General features: G+C 36.6%; 1 protein-coding gene across 3 annotated transcripts in view; it reads left to right on the plus strand.

The window, feature by feature from the left end:
- Dbp80 (putative ATP-dependent RNA helicase Dbp80) overlaps positions 1–22,159 on the plus strand; it is a 254,168-nt gene that overhangs the window by 86,779 nt on the left and 145,230 nt on the right. The window lies entirely within an intron of this gene.

The following is a 22,159-nucleotide window of genomic DNA, read 5'->3' on the forward strand; positions in this document are numbered from 1 at the left end:
GGAAAACAAGAAAGGAAGCTAGCTTCGGCCAGCCGAAGCTTATATACCCTTACAGATCACTCCTATTAATTAACAAATCGCAAAAATGTTCAATTTTCTAAAATTTTTCATTAATTATACCCTTGCAGAGGGTATTATGATTTCAGTCAGAAGTTTGCAACGCAGTGAAGGAGACGTTTCCGACCCCATAAAGTATATATATTCTTGATCAGCATCACAAGACGAGTCGATCTAGCCATGTCCGTCTGTCCGTCTGTCCGTCCGTCTGTCCGTCTGTCCGTCTGTCCGTCTGTCTGTTTCTACGCAAACTAGTCTCTCAGTTTTTGAGCTATCGGGACAAAACTTTCGCAAAAGTCTTCTTTCTATTGCAGGTAGTATATATGTCGGAGCCGACCGGATCGGACAACTATATCTTATAGCTCCCATAGGAACAATCGGAAAAAAAAAACTTTAAAAAATTCTAGCTTCGGTGTTTTTTGAAATATTACCTTCTACTTTTGGGGATGTTATTTTTTAAATATTTCTGAATTTCGAATAAATTTTTTAAAAAATCGGACTACTATATCATATAGCTGCCATAGGAACGATCGCAAAATTAATGGAAAAGTAATAGGAAATAAATTCAAGCTTCTTTGGTTTTTATTGTATTATCTTCTACTCTAGGATATGACTCTTTTTAAATATTTCCGAATTTCAATTTTAATTTGATCAAAATCGGACGACTATATCATATAGCTGCCATAGGAACGATCGGAAAATTAATGAGAAATATTAGAAAATTGAACATTTTTGCGATTTGTTAATTAATAGGAATGATCTGCAAGGGTATATAAGCTTCGGCTGGCCGAAGCTAGCTTCCTTTCTTGTTTTCCGATCGTTTCTATGGCAGCTATATGATATAGTCGTCCGATTTTGATCAAATTAAAATTGAAATTCGGAAATATTTAAAAAGAGTCATATCCTAGAGTAGAAGATAATACAATAAAAACCAAAGAAGCTAGAATTTATTTCCTATTACTTTTCCATTAATTTTCCGATCGTTCCTATGGCAGCTATATGATATAGTAGTCCGATTTTTTAAATAATTAATTCGAAATTCAGAAATATTTAAAAAATAACATCCCCAAAAGTAGAAGGTAATATTTCAAAAAACACCGAAGCTAGAAATTTTTAAAGTTTTTTTTTCCGATCATTCCTATGGGAGCTATAAGATATAGTTGTCCGATCCGGTCGGCTCCGACATATATACTACCTGCAATAGAAAGAAGACTTTTGCGAAAGTTTTGTCCCGATAGCTCAAAAACTGAGAGACTAGTTTGCGTAGAAACAGACAGACGGACAGACGGACGGACAGACGGACATGGCTAGATCGACTCGTCTTGTGATGCTGATCAAGAATATATATACTTTATGGGGTCGGAAACGTCTCATTCACTGCGTTGCAAACTTCGGACTGAAATCATAATACCCTCTGCAAGGGTATAAAAATAGTTGTGTTACGATATTAATTGTGGTGTTACTATTAACTTGCTGAATGAATAAAACATCAAAATACATGCAAATTTCGTAAAAAGGTTTTCTACTATTTTAATTGTTAAATACTATTCAATGACCCAAAAAATAAAACAACAAAATACATGAAAAATTCAGAAAATAGTGAAATTCTATTTTTCTATGTTAATTTTACATAGTTTTTTTTTGTGTGTATATTTGAACGGTTGGTATATAACTCGCGTGATATGCGGCTTGAAGTTGACTGACTGCAAAAATGGGTTAGAGTCGCGCTTATTTACACTTCTTTAGATTATAAATGATGAAAGAGAGATAAAGCCGTTACTTTTAAGCTTTTACATTTGATTCTCATCTCTTTATGATATTGCGCATACAGAACTGATCATATCATTTACATTTGTTGCTTTGATTAACATTACATAGTTTCAACTATGATCCCGCAATACTTTTTAACGAATGGTCCTATTTGAAAAATGTTTGTATATATTCTTGATCAACACCAATAGCCGATTCTATTTAGCCATGTCCGTCTTTCCGTGTCTATGCGAACTGGTCTCTCACTTTTAAAGCTATCGTGATGAAACTTTTCCAAAAGTCTTTTTACTATTGCAGGTAGTACATATGGGCCGTTCTTTTACAATCCGAACAGATTTGGCCAAAAAAAATTTTCACATTTTTGATTTGCCTTTTTTTACACGTACTATTCGGAAAATAAGTAAACACGTGTATCAGGGTTTGACCGAAAAAAAAAATTATTTGGGGCTGTCCATATATTACGTAATCACCTAGGTGGGGGGAGGGGGTCAACCAAATGAATACGCTAGTGCAAAAAAATTTTTTTTTGTATGAAGAAATGATTACGTGAGGGGGAGGGGGTCAAAAATCACCAAAATTGTGATTACGTAATATAAAGCTGTGAAAAAAATAATAGCACCACTAACCCAAAAAAATTTTAACTAGTCACCCTGCTCACATTTTTTAACTTTTTTAACTTTTCAAAACGGGTTTTAAATAGTAAAACTAAACATAATTTGAATATGAAAAAAAATGTTAGCTTTATAAAAGGTTTCTGGACTTATTTAAGAAAATCTATGCAAAACTGGAAAAACTTACGAAAAAAATAATAGCACCACTTCTCTAAAAAAAGAATAAAAGGTAGAAAAATGACAAATGGGTAACTTAATGGTTTAGTTGGCGGTAGCTAACAAATAAATAAAATAAATAAATCTAAGTTTAAAGTGTAAATATCTTTTGCGATTTTTGGATATAATGACTTACTATCGATTAAACAAGTCAGGACCCTACCTATAAAGGAATTGGGGCCCAAAAGTCATGATATATTTTCAAATTTTGTTCGGAAATGATTTAAGACGTTTTAGATTAACTGTATAAACTGTCTTTAAAAAAAAAACTCGAAGATTTTTGGTTGTGTTATGGTCAAGCGGGTACACAAGTCACTGTATATTGCTGACTGAGTACTTTCGAACTCTTTCTTTGCTTTGATTCATTTAAGAAGTATTTTGTATTCAGTTTAAGCTACGAATTACTACCGTATTACTATTTACATCATAGGATGATTCATTTACGATGTATTCATCCGTATTGATCTTACTTCAAGAAGGAAAAACAAGCCTATGTTAATACTAGGTCCATGCTCAATAAATGGATGTTTTGGTATGTTATTGGTCAATTTAGGTGCTTAGAAGACACATGACTTATAAAAAGGATTTCTTCTTACCCAATTTAACTTTGCCTTCACACATTCTCATAAGTTTGCGGGCAATCATTTGTAAGTTTTTTTGACGAGCCCTATGCCCTTGTAAATGTGTTTCGCATTTCGGATAGGATTTTTTTTTTAAGTGCATGTTTTATAAACTTGTTTATAAATTTTAATTTAATTTAATTTTAAATATTTAAATATTTATAAATGTTTATAAATATAAATTTGTTTATTCGCTATTTTTTTAAGCTCGTGTTTTAGTTTAGTTTTGGCCCTGATAAGATTCTTTGTGCTTTGTGATATAACATTTTTGAAGGAAAAATAGGCCAGGACTCGGTTTTTCTGTGTTATCCTTTAAAGTTTATGGCATTCTTAATGAAGATGATCCAAAACCTAACCAATCCAACCGGTTTTCATGACCGTTTTCCATCCAATATGTTTCTTTTTTGAATATTTTTCTTTTCCGACTTGGAAAATTTTTCACCAGTCCTTGTATTGCCAAATGGTAATCAATTTGATGTCTGGATATCAGGAGAAGTTAGTTTTAGTCAAATCTCATAAAATATATCCTTTATACACAAGAATATTAGCGCATCGTAACGTTTTATTTAAAGAAAACGGAAGTGGTGCTATTATTTTTTTCGGCCTTTTTTTTTACATTTTTTCTTAAAATCTGAAAAAATTATATGTAGACAATATTTTTGATATCCGTATCAATTTTTTCAAATAGGTGGAATACTAATCAAGATAATAAAAAACACTTCTTATATAAAAATCCCCGTTTTCTACATATTTCTTTAATATTAAGAACCTGTGACGAAGTGGTGCTATTATTTTTTTCGCAAATGTATGGACAGCCCCTTAGTTAGAATTTTTTTATGTTTGCCAAAAATTGTCAAATTTGAAAAAGTACCCTCTCATTGAAAATCTGTATCTCCGGTTATATGAATCCGATTGACTTCATGTCTTTTGCATTCCTCTAAAACCTCTTCTTTCAAAATAAAATTTCAACAAAAAAAAAAGTTTTTAATTTTTTAAAAATAAAAACAAATTAAGATTAAAAAAAATTTTTTAACCATTGCCCCCACAAAACAAATAATTTTTTTTTTATTTTAATACTTGCGCCATATTGTTAGTTACAATCGGTTTTTGTAAAAAGTTTAAGCCCCCTTTTAGTTCTTTAAATATCGAATTTTTTAACAAGGCCTCGGCTTTTTTCTGTGAACGCACACCAAAGCATGTTGTGCATCTCGCTCGCTCCTATTAGATGCTTAGTTACGAGTCATTTAATAGTCTGTTGACCATATCTAAACACCAAAAACGAATTCTTTGCTTAAAATATTATTTAATTATTAAACCCGTTACTCGTAGAGTAAAAGGGTATATTGTATTCGTGCAAAAGTATGTAACAGCTAGAAGGAAGCGTTTCCGACCCCATAAAGTATATATATTCTTGATCAGCATCAATAGCCGAGTCCATCTAGCCATGTCCGTCTGTCCGTTTCTATGCGAACTAGTCCCTCAGTTTTAAAGCTATCGCGATGAAACTTTGCCAAAAGTCTTCTTTCTATTGCAGGTAGTACATATGTCGGAACGAGCCGGATCGGACCACTATATCTTATGGCTGCCATAGGAATAATTAACAAAATAATAGAAAGAACTTTATAGAAAGTAGGCTTTTTGATTTTTGACAATGTAAAAACAACATTTTAGGTAGGCATACCTGCAAGGGTATATAAACTTCGGCTGGCCGAAGTTAACTTCCTTTCTTGTTTTTTTGATTATTTCTATGGGAGCCATAAGATATAGTGGTCCGATCCGGCTCGTTCCGACATATGTACTACCTGCAATAGAAAGAAGACTTTTGGGAAAGTTTCATTGCGATAGCTTTAAAACTGAGGGACTAGATCGCATAGAAACAGACAGACGGACATGGCTAGATGGACTCGGCTAGTGATCCTGATTAAGAATATATATACTTTATGTGGTCGCAACGTCTCCTTCACTGCGTTGCAAACATCTGACTGAAATTATACTTCCCTCTGCAAGGGTATAAAAATGTTATTACAATATAAAAAGTATTCGATTTGGAGCCTTCAACAGATTATAAGGCAGCCATGAGAAAAGCCATCCACAATGTGTATTTGTTGAAGTATACAATTGTGTTTTAGGGCGTTCTATCTGTATTGCCGACTTTTTGGGATTGTTCTTTCGTTTTTTAAATTGGGCACTTATTTCATATGAAACAAATCCCCCATTTTTGGGGCCTTATTTCATTTTTTTTGGGGGACTTTTTTCTTGGTGACTTATTTTACAGAGCCATGTCATTGCCCAGGTCCTCAGAGAGGACCTCACCACTTCTACCTACCTACGAAGTCCTCCAGATAAGGCACACCGCTACCAAGCCCTTCCGAGTAAGACACAACGCTAAAAGCCCTTCCGAGTAAGGCATTCCGCTAGAATTCAGTAGTAACGAAAGAATTCCTGATGCTACAATTCCCTTTTAAGGAAGGCACCACGCTAGGATTCACCGCCGAACAAGGAAAGGCCTATAAAAGGAGGCAAACTGAACAGACTCCAATTAACATTAGTTAAGAGACACTGGTATACCATTAAGATGTTGAATTCAGTCATGATGGAAAGAAGACTAGCCAGAACAGAACGAATCGGCGACTTATTAGATGATCAACATGAACTGCAAAGACATATACAGCAGCTCATTAAAAACAAGAGAGAACGCTATAGTCGGGTTGGTGTCCCGACTATTTAATACCCGTCACTCAGCTAAAGGAAGTGCGAACGCTGTACTCGCGTTCGTGTCCCGACTATAATCGTAGCTCAGCTAAAGGGAGTGCGAGGGAGATAGATATATGTAGATATTTTGATTGCGTATTACTTTTTAATGAATGGTCCGATTTGAAAAATGTCTTCTACATTTCGATAGGTATAAATATACACAATTGCATTTATACTTCTCGGAAATCTTTAAAGATGTGGGGGCAGGACACATTTTAAAATCATTAGTGGTCGATTGTGGGCGTTAGAGGGGGCGTGGCGCTCGGCTGAAATAAACTTGCGCTGCGTAGGAGGCCCAAAAATATGTGTGGGAAATCTCAACCTTCTAGCTTTTGTAGTTTCTGAGATCTCAGCGTTCATACAGACGGACAGACGGACATGGCTAGATCGACTCGGCTAGTTCCCCTGATCAAGAATATATATACTTTATGGGGTCGGAAACGCTTCCTTCTAGCTGTTACATACTTTTACACGAATCTAATATACCCTTTTACTCTACGAGTAACGGGTATAATTATGGAAATGACTCTTCCGAACAAAAGCTTTGGCAACAGTTCTGCGATCTGGACATCGAAGTCAAGGAATCGGCACTACCAATAGAACCAGAGTATCTAACACGATATGACACAATGAAAGAGTTAGTAAAAAAATACCAAAAGGTATTTGGTGATAATATTCCGTCAGGCAGAGTTCCACAAAAGATGCCTAGAACGGTACGAAATGACTCTAAATCAAGGAAACCGTTACCGAAGGACCTTTGACGCATCAATAAGCAAGGAAATCCGACTATTGCAATTACGATTTACCGAAATGGAATCATCCCTCAACCTAGCATCCCATGCTACTACCATCACACCCGCACTACAGCGCCATCTCGATGCGCAATGGGCATTGGTGAGACAGGCTCATGAAGTGAAAAAAGTAATACCAGGCGCTTCAGACATCGCCACTACAGAATTATGTCAATTCCAGTCACTTTATGAAGAATACGAGACGACGCTGTTACGCAAAGATGACTCGCACCTAAAGCTAACGTTATCCCAACCACCAGTCAACCTACCTGAGTTTCCACGACATCTGCTTCAAAGTGCACTTAAGGGGGAAGCAAGAAACATATTAACGGATACAGCATTTTCCCAAGGCGGATATGAAGACACTTGGCAACGATTAAAAACTGGATATCAAAAGGTAAAAATAGAAATCTTTACCGCTATCTCACAAATAGTAGATTACGCGCCCAGTGACACTGTTGAAAAATCGCTAAGTACCACTCAAAGGTCCAGAAATCGACACACAGACATGGGATCCAATTTTGGGATTCCTAATACGAAGAAAGCTAGATCACAAGACACTAGCAGCATTGGAGGACGCTGCCAAAATACAAGAATGCGTCACTGCAGCGGCATGTTGCAGTGGGGAATGCGTCAATCCGCCGAGCTGAAGAACCTAATGACTGCTGTAGAGAGGTTCGTGGAGTACGAGGACATTGAGCCGGATGGATCCGTCCTCATAGACAAGAGGGACACCAGTAAGATGGGTCTGCACGACCTGTGCAGCAAGATCTCGATCATTCCCCAGGAGCTCTTCTCCGGCACCATGCGATACAACCTGAATCGCTTCGACGAGTACAGCGACGAGAGGCTGTGGCGCTCCCTGGAGGAGGTGAAGTTGAAGGATCTCCCCAGTGGCCTGCAGAGCAAGATCACCGAGGGCGGAATCAACTTCAACGTGGGCCAGCGACAGTTGGTCTGCCTGGCTCGGGCCATCCTGCGCGAGAACCGCATCCCGGTGATGGACGAGGCCACGGCCAACGTGGATCTCTAGACGGATGGCCTCATTTAGACCACCATTCGCAACAAGTTCAAGGAGTGCACCGTGCTGACGATAGCCCATCGGCTGCACACCATCATGGACTCAGACAAGGTGCTGGTCATGGATGCCGGAAGAGCGGTGGAGTTCGGGACGCCCTACGAACTGCTGACGGTGGCGGACTCCAAGGTGTTCCACGGCATGGTCAAGCAAACGGGTCACGCCACGTACGAGAGCCTGCTGAAAGTCGCACAAAAGGCATTTGAAACCGCCCAGAATCCCAGTCTTTCGTCATGAAACTCAGTTATTATGTGAACTATGTACTTCAAGTTGAGCGGAGGTGCTTGCCACCGGATCTTTAGATGGTTATAACTAGTTTAGCTAATGTTAATGTTTTTGAATGTGTTATTTTGTGTGAATGTAAATATGTTTGTCCGTGTGTATGTTTAATACTTTATGTAACTCAAAAACTGTATAGGAACCCGTTGCCTAATTTACTATTTGTATTTATTTACCTTTTACTAAGTGCAAGGAAGTGCCTTTTCATACTATTTTGTATGCATTCTGCAAATATACACAATATAATCAAGAGCGAACGCTGTACTCGGGTTGGTGTCCCGACTAATAATCGTAACTCAGCTAAAGGGAGTGCAAGGGAGATAGATATATAAACAATTATATAACTTAACTATATAATTAACGTATAACTTTTAATAAATGGTCCGATTTGAAAAATGTCTTCTACATTTCGATTGGTATATATAAACACAACAAAATTGCATTTATACTTCTCGGAAATCTTTAAAGATGTGGGCGCAGTAGAGGTGGAGAAAAATCTTTTTTTGGGAACATCGATGTTTTCGATGTTTATGACAAAAAACATCGATGTTTTTCGATGTTTTTGACTAAAAATGGACATTTCTATTGGATTGGCGTATATTTGCATTTGTTTTTACACATATAAAAATGAACTTAAATATACCTTTGCAGAGGATATTTTAATTTCAGCTAAAAGATTGCTACCAAAAGCAGGAGACAGACCGGAACGAAAAACATCGATGTTTTTAAATAAAAATAAATTTTTACAAACTGGGCCATTAAGAAAGAAAAAATAATTGATTACTTTTTTCCGTTTTGTATCTGAAGAGTATGGGCTCAACAAATTTGCTGGCTTGAGATGTTCCATCATATTTGTTGTGTTCCCTGATGTTTTCAAAGATTTTCCCCAGTAACTGCAGATTGCAATGGCCGGTAATACTCTAGATTAGTGGACTCACCCCCGAAATTCGCGAAAAAAGTATCCTCGATGGACCGCGATTGCGCAAGCTAGGTCCTTAAGGAGATGTGTGGAAGTTCCTCCCGATACTAGTAAACATGAAATTTTCGTTCTGGCTGGTGTAATGCCACCTGTTTTCCGGGCCAATATCCTCACTGCCAAAGAGTTGTTCAAAGTTAAAGCTCAAAATCCCACTCTCTTTGATGAGTTCAAATGTTCTCAAGCAATAACTAGCTATACAACTGTTATCAAAAAGTTTCAATACTTCTTTGATAATACTAGGATGCGTCAAACCTTTGTCTATTCTAATAAAATATGTGTGAAAGAAATATTACTTTACAAAAATAAATCTGAGTATTCGGTAGAGGAGATACGTTCCTTCTATAATGAGGTGATAAACCAATACACTGACCAGAAGTGGAACATTCTGTCAACAGATGCTTCAGTTACACACTCAGTAAGCGGAATTGGCATATTGGAATTACCAAGTGGTATTTCTCATAAGGTGAGGATTGAAACCTCACTATCGTCAGTGGGTGCTGAATTATCCGGCATTAAATTTGCTGCTGAAATTTGCAAAAGAAATAAGTACAAAAAGGCTGTCATTTTTTGCGATAGTTTAGGTGCTACAAATCTTGTAAAGAACAAAGACTGTGATTCGTACATTGTACAAGATATACATGAATGTATTGAAGACTCGGAGGTTGAAAGAGGTAGTATGGTTGCCTGGGCATAGTGGTATCAGTATAAATGAAAAAACGGACAGTATAGCTAAGCTAGCTGTGACTGAAGGGGAGATCGTTGAGGTAAAGTTGAGTGTCAGAGAGGCCCTAAGGGAAATTAAAAACATTGTACATTTTGAATGGAATGAGGATTACAAAAACAAATGTCGACTCAAGGGATCCAATCTGATACACATCTTTCCGGACATTCCAACTAAACCATGGCACCATGATCTAAGGTGGAAAGCTAAAAGTATAAAAGTAATAAATAGACTGATGACTGAGAACACATACGACAAAGTTTTTCTTCACCGGATTAAGGCTGCTGAAACAAATTTATGTGATACGTGCAATGTCTTGGAGTATGCCGAGCATTTAATTTTTGACTGCCAGAAACATACCAGGTTGAGATCCAAATTCAAAATTTTCAGATACTATCGAAATCTGAGAGAATTCCTAACAAGAAAAGAGCCTCTCCATCTTAGAGAACTGGCCATCTTTATTAACAGTGCTAATTTTAATTTTTAATCCACCTCTTTAATCAAATTTGTTTTAAATTCTACTAACTACTAACATAACTGGCTTTACGACCAGTATCCAATCTGTCGAACCCTTTCATAGGAAGTTTTTGAGGACCACCTTCTGTGGTCTAGGGGTTGTGGGTCAATCATACATCCACTCCCATCTCAATCACTTTGTTGATAAGAGACAAGGAAAGCAACAGCTTATCCTGTTTGGAATGAAGTCGATCTTAATTTGACGTTCTCTACATCTACATCTACCTTTTGGATTGAGGAAAAAATTGTTTACAAGAGGAAAGCTATGCTACAGCTTTTCTTACCCAGGAGCAGAACCGATTTTTGTGTTCACCGATGTGTGCATTGTCTCGCACATGCGCTCAAACCACTAGCATCTGGTCTATGCGGCAGTGTTGTTGCGACCAACAAGCTGTTCATCCACGCAATGAATTAATACAAAAAAAAAAAAAAAAAATAACAGTCATTTGAGACTTTTATTTTAAAAAGACTACTGTGATATTTTGTTTTAAACGTCAAAAATAACACTCTTTTTACTCTTGTCCACAAAGCATATGCATTTCAACAAATCTGGAAAGCTAATAAACTGTTATTTGTCAATGTCTATAAAGTGCATAAAAACTAGTAAAATGGTTGATAAAAAATTTAACACATCTCAGTAGGCCTTTAAAATATAAGTCTCAAATAACTGTTATTTACGGTCCCTGCGCAGGACACATTTTAAAATCGTTAGTGGGCGATTGTGGGCGTTAGAGGGGGCGTGGCGCTCGGCTTAAATAAACTTGCGCTGCGTAGGAAGGCAAAGAATATGTGTGGGAAATCTCAACCTTCTAGCTTTTGTAGTTTCTGAGATCTCAGCGTTCATACAGACGGACATGGCTAGATCGACTCGGCTAGTGACCCTGATCAAGAATATATATACTTTATGGGGTTGGAAACGCTTCCTTCTAGCTGTTACATACTTTTGCACGAATACAATATACCCTTTTACTCTACGAGTAACGGGTATAAAAATATTATATATATATGATGGACGTTGATGCACCACGAGCAGTACAAACAAGTGGCCGGCCCAACGATACCAAGCACGTGCTTGTTACGCGCGGGACCCTTTATCAATTGGGGCACAAATGCGAGTTCGCGAGGAAAATACATGGAACAAATAGAGACGGGACTTATAAAGATTATGAACTAAGATTGAAGCAAATTAGCTAAAATATTTGTTTTTAATACCGGGATAGAAGTTGCAGTGCAAATTGAATGATAAAGGTTGTTGTAATTATTACGTAGAGCGCGAAAGGGCTCGTGCAAATTAAGAGGATAATAATTACGTGTTAGTCTAACGGGAACATTAAAAGTTAGGTGGCTTACAAGTTCTACAGAATCAATATCACCTCTTATAAGAATTTGCAAAAAAATAGTACCACGCATTATTCTTCAATTCGCAAGTGTTGGTAAATTAAGCAATAATAATCTACTCTGGTAGGAAGGTAGCCTTACGTTTTGATCCCAGTTCAAACTACGAAGAGCAAAAAGAAGAAATTTTTTTTGTACCGACTCTATACGGTCAATGTGCACTTGGTATTGTGGGCTCCAAACCGAAGAACAATATTCCAATATAGGACGGACAAGGGAGGTAAATAGTAATTTGGTTATATAAGGGTCGTCAAATTCTTTTGACCAACGCTTTATAAATCCAAAAACACACATAGCTTTGTTGACAGTCAGCATTATGTGGCAGTCAAATTTAAGCTTCGGGTCCAGAAGAGCGCCTAAATCATTTACTGAATATATACGGTCAAGTGGCAAGTTTTGAAACAAATAACTTATAAACGTAGGAGTACCCCTATGAAAGGTCATTGCGTTACATTTCAGGCAGTTCAAATTTAAGAAGTTATACTCACACCATACTTGAAAATTATCAATGTCTGATTGTAAGCCAAAACCTGACTCTATATTATTGTATGTCAAACAAAGCTTAACATCATCAGCATACATTAGTACACGAGAATTTGTTATGATAGAGGGAAGATCATTAATAAACAAAGTAAACAGCAAAGGGCCTAGATGACTGGGGCACTCCAGATGTCACGCGGATCATTTTAGAAACAGCATTCTTAAATATAACCTTCTGATTCCTCCCATCCAAATAACTTGAAATCCAAGTCAAAAGATTACATGGGAACCCAAGCAAGTCTAGTTTGAAGAAAAGAAAAGTGGTTAACGGAGTCAAAGGCTTTACTGACTTTACTTTACGGTCTGCATTTTATTGTTAAATCCATTAATTACAATAGATGACAATTCAAGTAGGTTGGTGGTAGTCGATCTTCGCTTAACAAAACCATGCTGACACGGTGATATTAGCGAGGAACATAAATTTGGCAAATGGGATGTGATGATACGTTCAAAGGCTTTTGGAATTGCCGACAATTTAGAAATACCTCTATAATTCTGGGCATCTGCCTTCGCATGAAATAATAAAAGAGTCCTTCCAGATAGTTGGAAAAACTGATGATGAAATAGACAAATGAAAGAGTTTAAGAAAAGGTTTGCAAATGGTTGATGCACAAAACTTAAGCAGGAAGTCCATCCGGACCGGGAGAATAAGTTGGCGTTGTTGTTGTTAAATCTCTTAACAGAGAACTTTCGGTTATTATAGGGGAAAAAATACAATTTGCCCTATTTTAGGAATTAGGGTAGTTTGATTTTGACCATGAAGAGGAGCTATAAGTAGTTTGGAAAAGGTCGGCAAATAAATCAGCAATTTCAGAATCAGTCGATGCCTCCATTGAGTTAAAACGAACGGATGAAGTCAAAGCTTATGACTTACGCTTGGCGTTGACAAAGTTATAAAACTGCTTAGGATCATTAGTAAATTCAAATTTACAACGATTTAAATACATGGAATAGCAATGACTGTTAAGAACATTAAAATCAGATCGAGCCACCACATATTTCGAAAAATCGGATGGCTTACCCGATTTTTTATACTTTTTATAAGTGTTTGATTTAAGATTTTTAAGTCTTTGAAGCGCATTTGTTCGGCTTTGGAGGAAGCCTGTCAGGAACGCATTCATTAAAAAAAAATGTTTAGAACGCGAAATCATTAAGTTAAGTTTATTATAGTAACATTTCCGAAAGCATCTCATTTTAGTTGGAGAAACTAAGGGAGAGGGTGTATTAAGGTGGGGGAGGCTAAGTGTCAATTCCATAGTTCGGTGGTCTTCTGGTACCACAAGAGCGTCAATTCTAGATACTGTGACTTCAGACGGCTCTGAAACAAACACAAGATCTAATTGTCTATTTAATGAATTTCGTATAAAGCTAACTTGCTGTAACGATAATTCAGAAAGGCCATCCACAAAAACATGAGCGGATAAGGGAATAGCGACAAGTGAATCAGTATGAGAAGACCAAGAAATATCACGGAGATTGAAGTCACCCAAAACAATCAAAAGGTCTCTGCGTTTATGCCAGCATTTTTGCATTTTTTCTCACTTTTACAACTTTGACGAAGTGTAGCTTCTAAACTAATGAATGGAACTCAATGCAGTGTATAAGAAAGTTGGAGGGCATTCTATTAAAAATCGGTTAACCACAACTCAAGTTAGAAATTATCAAAAACGTTTTTTACACTTAAAAAAAAATTTTATCCATAAAAAAAATTTTAAGTCCCATTTTCTTAATCAGGAAGACGTACCTTACCGGAAAACAAAGGTTTTATTCATGGTATATTTCATCTATTTTTTTTTTGTAAACTGGTGTTATTTGTTCCAAATTCTTTAAATGAAGGAAATCTACATAGTTTATGTATCTGAATAATGTGTTCTGTTTAGGCTGGATAGTGTTATAGGACATTCTAGAATTCTTAGATGAATTAGCGGCATAATTGTTATACCTATTTTCATACCTATTGGTATTTTGTCTGTTGGAACTGCCGGGATTTTTCTCTACTTGTGGTTGATTATGGTATCCATTTGGAGTTCTTTCATTTCGATTGTTACTATCATCGTTATTGAAATATTTTCTATAAGGAGGTTTGTTGCTAAAATGTTTTCGAATTGGTCCATACAAGGTATAACTTTGATGACGGGCATCTGCAACAATTTTGTATGCGTCGTCTAATGATAGAGGGCTTCTGGCAAAAATCATTGTTTTCGTTGGCTCAGAAAGATTGTCCCTAAATAATCTAAGTGAAATTCTGTTTACTTCTTCAGTGGTATACGTCCCGTCAGAACGTGTTAATTTTCGATTGTGCAGCCTATTGGCAATTTCATTTATTTTATCGTAATATTGCTCTATTGTGGATTCTATTCTACATAGTTTTAATGCGTCCATCAATTCGTCACTACTTTCCTTTTCCCCAAAATGTTTTATTAGTATTTCTTTTAGACTTTCCCAAGACGTAACGTTTCCGAACCTATGCAAAACGAGTCTTACTAGTCCACAACATTTATTATACCCGTTACTCGTAGAGTAAAGGGTATATTGTATTCGTGCAAAAGTATGTAACAACTTGAAGAAAGCATTTCCGACCCTATAAAGTATATATATTCTTGATCAAGGTCACTAGCCGAGTCGATATAGCCATGTCCGTCTGTCCGTCTGTCTGGCTGTCCGTATGGACGCTGAGATCTCAAAATTATAAAAGCTAGAAGATTGACATTTTGCATGCAGATTCTAGAAGTTCCTACGCAGCGCAAGTTTGTTTCAAAAGTTTGTTTTAAAAATTACAATATTTAGAAAAGTAAAAATGCAGTTTTATTGTGTTTATGAATACCTATCGAAATGTAGAAGAAATTTTTTAAATTGAACCATTCCACTATGGGAAAAAAGTCAATTTTTATACCCTTGCAAAGGGTATTATAATTTTGGTCAGAAGTTTGTAACGCAGTGAAGGAGACGTTTCCGACCCCATAAAGTATATATATTCTTGATTAGGATCAATAGGGGAGTCGATATAGCCATGTCCGTCTGTCCGACTGTCCGACTGTCCGACTGTCCGACTGTCCGTCTGACCGTCTGACCGTCTGTCCGTCTGTCCGTCTGTCCGTCTGTATGTCTGTTTCAATACCGTTTGCGAGCTCAGTTTAAAAGCTAGCGCCTTGAAACTTTCACAGTCGTTCTAAAACATGTGTACGCAGATCAAGTTTGAAAGCCGACCCGATCGGACGTCTATATCCTATAGCTCCCATAGGAACAATCGGATATAGCATTTACAAAATTAAGATATTTCGCTCAGTGTAAGAGCTATTGACAAGAATCTTTCTAAATCTTATTATTTTACGCATACCTTGATCAGGATAAAAGCGCGTGCCGATCGGACGTCTATATCTTATAGCTCCCATAGGAACAATAGGGTGGAATCGGTAAAAATTTAACGTTTTTCAGGATATTTCGCGCAGAATATAAGCTATTTACATGAAACTTTCCAAATCTTATTATTTTATGCATTCCTTCATTAGGGTAAAAGCGCGTGCCGATCAGTCGTCTATATGCTATAGCTCCCATAGGAACAATAGGGTGAAAAATTTTTAAATTTTTTTTTTTCAATTATAAAATATTTTGTTGTTTATTAATTCATGTTGCTATTCTTGTCAAGTTTTCATTCGTAAAATCTGCAAGGGTATTAAAACTTCGGCTTGCCGAAGTTAGCTTCCGTCCTCGTTTTGACATAAAATCAACTTATTTTACAAATTATTTTTAAAAATTAAATATATTTTGTGAATTTACATACCCTAATTAGCCCAGAACAGTTATCTAAGATTTTTTACTAACAACACTATAGTGTTGATAGCACTAGTTTACAAAATAATATTCTTGGTGTGCTCCCCAGCAATTGATGGCAAATTCTGTTAGTGCTGGACCCCTAGATCACAAAAATAGCACTTATTTTTTTTTCGATGGCACAGTTTTTTTTTAAAGATTTTTTAAAGTTCGAAATGTTAAATTTCGGACTTTTTCGAATTTTCGAATTTCTTCTTATATCTCGGCAGATATCCACTCGGTTGGGCTAGTTTTAGTTTTATTTTAAAGTCAATAGATCAGAGCTTAACTTTGCCATACAGATCAATACGATTGGATGAGTAATGGCAGCGCAGAAGCTCGACAAAGAGGAAAAATGTGTTACAAACTTAAAGTTTACATCCTACCGAATAAAACAAGCCGGATATGGCCCAAATCCATGGAAAACTGGATTTATGGTGGATTTTTAAAGTTCGGATTTTTCCACTTTTTTCGGTTGACAGACTCCAAATTTAAGATTTATCATAGGCGGCGACATGTAAACAAAAATAATTGGTGTTGGCAGCCGGGTCACTAAATAGCCGGCTTGTTTTATTCGGTAGGATGTAAACTTTAAGTTTGTACCCATTATGATTTTTCAACGGATTTATTTCGAGTTTTTACGATATATACAGCCGACTTACAGACGACCAAAAAACACATTTTTCCTCTTTGTCGAGCTTCTGCGCTGCCATTACTCATCCAATCGTATTGATCTGTATGGCAAAGTTAAGCTCTGATCTATTGACTTTAAAATAAAACTAAAACTGGCCCAACCGAGTCTATATCTGCCGAGATATAAGAAGAAATTCGAAAAAAGTCCGAAATTTAACATTTCAAACTTTAAAAAATCTTTAAAAAAAAACTGCGCCATCGAAAAAAAATTTTGTGCTATTTTCGTGATCTAGGGGTCCAAATCTAACAGAATTTGCCATCAATTGCTGGGGAGCATTTCGGCTGTAAAGTAGTGTAAGCGAACAAAGTCAGCTCTTCGGTTGAATGGTTTATTATTTCTGATCATGTCAAATCGTAGCAAAGGTATTTATAAATGTATCCATGTTTTGATTATTATAACTTGTTGTTCAACTGTGAACTGTTTTAAATGTGTATCTTGTTAGCTTAAAACTGACAAGATTGTTTGTGTTCCGTGGTGTACAACTTATAACTTTCTTAAAAAAAATGACTTAAATCCAGCAACTTATAAAAAAAAAAAAATTTTATTTTAAATAAAAAAACAATCTAAGTGGCTTTTATTAATCTTAAAAATTGAATTCATGGAAAGGGAGAAGTCAAGTGAAAATCCTGGCTGCAAAGGACTCAAATATAAAGAAGCTGGACCCCCGTTAAAGCTTAAATTGGCATCTGCTCTTAGATAATATTTCACTTTTCTTGTACATGTCAGCAATTTTTTTTTTGACAAATTTTAAAAATTAACGTAATCCGAAATTATTTTACCGTCCTACCAATACAAATACAAATTTTTTAAAATCCCTGCCAATTAATTTGAATATTCGGCGTGGGCGGTGGATGAAAGCAATGGTCCATTTCTACGCAAACTAGTCTCTCAGTTTTGAAGCTATCGGCTTGAAACTTTCCCAAAAGTCTTCTTTCTATTGCAGGTAGTACATAAGTCGGAACCGGCCGGATCAGACAACTATATCTTATAGCTCCCATAGGAAAGATCGGAAAAAAAAACTTTAAAAAAATTTTAGTTCTGGCGTTTTTTGAAATATTAACTTCTTCTCTTGGGAATGTTATTTTTTAAATATTTAAGAATTTCGAATAAAATTTACACTATATCACATAGCTGCTATAGGAACGGTCGGAAAATTAAATGCAAATTAATAGGAAAAAAATTATTGCTTCGTTAGTTTTATTTGTATTCTCTTCTAGTTTAGGATATGACTCTTTTGAAATATTTTCGGTTTCAGTTTACATTTTATCAAATCTGAACTTAGTAGTTATATATGATATAGTTATCATATAGCCGCCATAGGAACGATTGGAAAATTATTGAGATATAATGGAATATTGAACATTTTTGCGATTTGTTATACCCGTTACTCGTAAAGTAAAAGGGTATATTGTATTCGTGCAAAAGTATGTAACAGCTAGAAGGAAGCGTTTCCGACATAAAGTATATATATTCGTGATCAGGGTCACTAACCGAGTCGATCTAGCCATGTCCGTCTGTCCGTCTGTCCGTCTGTCCGTCTGTCCGTCTGTCCGTCTGTCTGTCTGTCTGTCTGTATGAAAGCTGAGATCTCGGAAACTACAAAAGCTAGAAGGTTGAGATTTTCCACACATATTCTTGGAAAGCGCAAGTTTATTTCAGCCGAGCGACACGCCCCCTCTAACGCCCACAATCGCTCAAGATTTCCGAGAAGTATAAATGCAATTTTGTTGTGTATATTTATACCTATCGAAATGTTGAAGACATTTTTCAAATCGGACTATTCATTAAAAAGTAATACGCAATCAAAAAAATTGTATATATCCATCTCCCTCGCACTCCCTTTAGCTGAGTGACCGGTATTAGATAGTGGGGACACGAACCCGACTAAAGCGTTCTCTCTTGTTAATTAATAGGAATGATTTGCAAGGGTATATAAGCTTCGGCTGGCCGAAGCTTGCTTCCTTTCATGTTTTTATACAATTTAAATATAGAGTTACTTCCGGCCTAGTTTTTTTCTTAATTTAAACGTAAAATAAAACAAGAAAGGAAGCTAGCTTCGGCCAGCCGAAGCTTATATACCCTTGCAGATCATTCCTATTTACTCGCAAATCGCAAATATATTTTAAATTTCGTATTGTTTTGACATTAACTTTTCTATCCTTACCTATGGCAGCTATATAATATAGTCATCCGATTTTTTTTTAATTTCGAAATTCGAAATTCCGAAATATTATAAAAAATCATATCATAGAGTAGAAGAGAATACAATAAAAACCAAGGAAGTTAGAATTTATTCCCTACTACTTTTCCATTAATTTTCCGATCGTTTCTATGGCAGCTATATGATATAGTCGTCCGATTTTTTAAATATTTAATTCGAAATTTAGAAATATTTAAAAAATAACATCTCCAAGAGTAGAAGGTAATATTTCAAAAAACACCGAAGCTAAAATTTTTTTAACGATTTTTTTTCCGACTTTTTCTATGGGAGCTATAAGATATAGTTGTCCGATCCGGTCGGTTCCGACTTATATACTACCTGTAATAGAAAGAAGACTTTTGGGAAAGTTTCAAGCCGATAGCTTCAAAACTGAGAGACTAGTTTGCGTAGAAACGGACGGACAGACGGACCGACGGACAGACGGACATGGCTATATCGACCCGTCTAGTGATGCTGATCAAGAATATATATACTTTATGGGGTCGGAAACGTCTCATTCACTGCATTCACTTCTGACTGAAATCATAATACCCTCTGCAAGGGTATAATTAGAACTTACTTAAGATTAACAAAGACTTCTGGATCGTGAAAAGAAAGTAATACACAATGATTGATTTTACGACTCCAGTATTCCTATTCATTTAAATCGTTTTAAAGAGATGTTTTATTTAAAGCGAGCTGTTACTTGTGCGGTCTGTACACGACTACCAGATCCGAGCTTTTATTGTAAAGTCTTTCTTTCTTATCTTTATTCTTAGGCTAAGCTTATACATGTAGGTTACAATAAAGGGTATACAAATAGTTTTACTTGGATATCTGACTATATAACTCGACAAGATTTTCCGGTTTTCCTGGCTTTGGTATCAATGTTATCACAGCACATTTCCATTGAGAGGGGAAGTGGTGGATACCTAGAATTAAGTTGATGAGGAGAACAAGGAACAGGATTCCCTTTTTAGGCAGAGCTTTGGCAACTCGGCTGTCAATGCCGTCTTCTGGACTCACGTGTTGGATTTGTAATGCTTCCGGGGAAGGAGCATTAAGGAAGGCCAGTGTTTCTTCAATGTCCTTGGGTCTCGCCAGGTCGAATTGCTGGAAACGTTTCTAGAGTTCATCCGCAAAAGCTAAGGAAATTTCGGAGTCGGACTGGCACCATGTATCATCAGCTTTTATTATAGGGATCTTTCGGAGAGGCTGTCGTTTTATATTCCGTGTTAATTTCCAAAGGTTAAGCCGTACGGTTTGGTAGTCCTCGCGTTGAGGAGCATATCATCAAAATATTCGCGCTTAGTTTCATGCTTTTTGAGTTCGTCTTCAGCACGGCGATAGGCTCCTTTGTTGACTTGATCTTGTGATTTAATATATCTGCGATGTCGGGATCTTTTCAGCCTTACCAGGTCTATAACCGCAGGTTTTAAAAGAGCCTAAGGTCGGTTGGAGGGGTTTAGGACTTGACCATAGGTTGAGGACTAGGCAGCGATATGGATTTTCCGGGCAAACATCTCGACAGCGTCGTTTATGTCGTCAGGAGAGCTTAACACCATATTAAGATTAACAAGCCGGTTTAATACTGCTTGGAAGCGTGGAATGTTCGCATTTCGAGGAAGGACGCGAGGCCTGTGGCAAATTTTTTGCGCAGCGACTCCAAATTTAATTATCAGTGGGATGTGATCAGAGCTAAGTTCAAGACTTTCTGAGATAGAGATACAGCTTTCGGGCCGTATCCCGTAAGTATAATGCTTAGGCCAGCCGGTAGCAAGGATCTGGACATTTGATCTTCGAACGAATTCCGCTTGAGCTCTACCACGGGTGGTTGAGTTTCGAGACCCCCGGGGACGGTGGTGAGCATTCCAGTCCCGAGCAATAATGAAATTTTCTATTTATTTATTTAGTTGGTTAACAACTATCCGCTAACATATGCTTGACTAGGGATACACTAACTTATTACAATTCTAAAGGAAAGGAATGATTCAGAATCGACGAGACCCAAAAGAAGCTTATGGACAAACATTAAGGCATTGCAAATTCTACGGTGTTGTAAGGACGGCAAGTCGATTAATTTAAGTCTGGCTAGATAAGATCGAAGTAGTCTGCCAGAATCCCATCCAAGATTACGCAGTGCAAAGATCAGAAACTGCTTTTGTACTGATTCGGTAATGTTCTGAGGCTCCTTATATTGCGGGCTCCACACACAGGAACAGTATATCAGAATCGGACGTACTAAAGGTACATACAGTGTTTTGGTAGTGTACAGGTCTTCAAATTCTTTATGAATGCTAACACACCCTTGGCTTTGTTTACCATTGAAGTAATATGGCTATTGAAGTTTATGGTCGAAAAGGACTCCAAGGTCATTTGAGGTGGTAATGCGGTCTAGGTTGTGATTGCCAAGGCTGTAGGAGACAAGATGCGGGGAGGAACGGTAGAAAGTCAAAAGTTTTCATTTTGCATGGTTTAGGAAAAAGAGATTACTGACGCACCTCTTATGAAATTCATTGAGGTCATTGTAGATTTACATCTTAAGAGTATACAAAATAATTTTTAAGTCAATCGGACAAAAACTTTAGAAGTTATGCTAAATCTAGTACTCTAACCTCTAAGACTTTAGGTACATAAGTGCTTCTTTAATGCGTTTTTCTCGAAACCAAGTTTTGAAAGTCCGTGGTCATCGGCATTTCTAAACGGCTCAATCGATCGTTTTCAAATTTGTCGCATATTTTTCTGCATAAAAAAACCCGCCCCCTGGGAAGCGTTTTTTTTTATTTTTTAACTTTAAGTATTTTTTTTAAGCAAAAAAAAATCTTGTAAAAAAAAATTTAAAAATCGCGCTTCCCAGGCGGCGGGTTTTTTCTTTTCTTAAGCTAAATGTAAAAACAGAATGGAAATTCGAAAATTTTTGGAGGAGATACAGTCGTTATTGCAGAACGCTTTTTTTTAATAGTGTTCCAGCAATCGCTTTGCCACCGATATATTAGCCGATAGTATCGGTTATAAAAATTAGTGGATTTTATTTAAATGATCAATTCAACCAGTTTTTATAGAAAAAATCGCAAAGTTACTTGATTTTTTGATGCCCCCCTTAAATACGTCTCTACCCAATTTAGAAG

This window comes from Drosophila takahashii, chromosome 3R, assembly GCF_030179915.1.
Source record: "Drosophila takahashii strain IR98-3 E-12201 chromosome 3R, DtakHiC1v2, whole genome shotgun sequence".
Lineage (NCBI taxonomy): Eukaryota > Metazoa > Arthropoda > Insecta > Diptera > Drosophilidae > Drosophila > Drosophila takahashii.